The following is a 2,039-nucleotide window of genomic DNA, read 5'->3' on the forward strand; positions in this document are numbered from 1 at the left end:
CACTGCCCCCCTTTATTCCTATAAAAGGCTCTTTCTCTGACATCATCAATTATTTAAAATGAGAACAAGTATAGAAACGTAATTATAGGGCTGGAGAGATGGCTCAGTGGTTAGGAGCACTGACTGCTCTTTCAGAGGTCCTGAGTTCAATTCCCAGCAACTAGACGGTGGCTCACAGCCACCTGTAATGGGATCTGATGCCCTCTTCTGGTGTGTCTGAAGACAGCAATAATGTACTCATATAAATTAAATAAATAAATTAAATCTTTTTAAAAAGTAATTATAAAAAGTTAAGAATTTAATTAATAATTTATTTTATTTTATTTTATTTTATTTATTTATTTATTTTTTGTTTTTCGAGACAGGGTTTCTCTGTGTAGCCTTGGCTGTCCTGGAACTCATTCTGTAGACCAGGCTGGCCTCAAACTCAGAGATTCACCTTCTCCTTAATTAATAATCCTTAACATATAATTAAGAATTATGAATTATTTAATTTATTAAGAATTAATTTAAAATTTAAGAATTTCAATTAATTCTTAATATTAAAATATAAGAATTACATTCATAATGTCTGGCTCATTTGTATTTGCCAACCACTGAGAAATTACTATCTATTCTATGAATCCAAAGTTCTGTGCCTAATTCCCTTTCTATCACAACTTGAAATTATCCAACTAAAATTTTTTCCTAGACATAATTAATTTTTTTCAATCTTAAACAACCTAAGCTTACTGTGAGACTATAACTATGTAGTCTTCCACCCCATCAGTGACCTGAGGAGGATAAGTATTCCCTGAGAACACAGGATGCGCAGAGCAATCAGCTTCCAAATCTATCAAAATGGCAGAGGTCACTGGCTGCCTGGACAGTCACCCAAGATTCTTGATGCAGTGCTGGGGCATCCATCTTCAGGCTATTGGTTCAGTACATGACATTATGAAGCAGGAGTACTGAAAGACTCCCCCAACTTGTCTTGGCAAAGCTCACCAATCCACTTCGTCTGTGTTGTGCATGTTCACTGGTAGGACAGCATGCTGTCTGCAGTTGAACAAGGGCAGATTTTTGACTGGTGCCCATTTTGCCACATTTGAAGCCAATTCCACATGGAGGTTCTTTGATGCCGATCATCCTGTCTGAAGTAGAATGGGGGTGCTGACAGGTGCTATCCTAGCTCATTATTACGGAAAGCCTTCTGTTATTAAAACACTTTTGAATGCCGCATCCTGTAGATATCTGAGATTTTTGAAGATCACCTATCTATAGTATATCAGACTAGGCAAACATTGCTTGTTTCTAGCTATCTACTATCTGTTCAACTTTGGAAACATCTACAAGAGGCTAAAGAAAGCTCATTTCTGTAACTGACAAAACTAGTACCTAACATGTCCATAAGTTTCATCGGCTGACTACCCACTTGCATTTCTTTTTCTTTTTAAAGATGCATTTATGTATTTTATGTATATGGATACACTGTAGCTGGACAGAGGTTGTGAGCCTTTATGTTGTTAGGAATTGAATTTTTAGAACCTCTGTTCACTCCGCTCAACCTGTTCTAGTTGGCCCCGTTCACTCTGGTCAACTCTGCTCACTCCAGCCCAAAGATTTATTTATTACTATACATAACTACACTGTAGCTATCTTCAGATATGCCAGAAGGGGGCGTCAGATCTCTTTACGGGTGGTTGTAAGGCACCATGTGGTTGCTGGGATTTGAACCCAGGACCTTCAGAAGACCAGTCAATGCTCTTACCCTCTGAGCCATCTCACTGCCCCCCACACACACACATACTTGCATTTCTTAATTATCTTGAACTGTTTGCAATAGTTTCTTTTAGGTACTTGAAATTATATTATATTTTTAAATGAGTTGCATAGGTACACAATAACTTAAATAAGAGTTGAAGTGCCGAGCAGGGGTGGCGCATGGATTAATCCCAGCACTTTGGAGGCAGAGGCAGGCGAATTTCTGAGTTTGAGGCCAGCCTGGTCTACAGAGTGGGTACCAGGACAGCCAAGGCTACACAGAGAAACCCTGTCTC

The sequence above is a fragment of the Mastomys coucha genome, unplaced genomic scaffold, assembly GCF_008632895.1.
Source record: "Mastomys coucha isolate ucsf_1 unplaced genomic scaffold, UCSF_Mcou_1 pScaffold3, whole genome shotgun sequence".
NCBI lineage: Eukaryota > Metazoa > Chordata > Mammalia > Rodentia > Muridae > Mastomys > Mastomys coucha.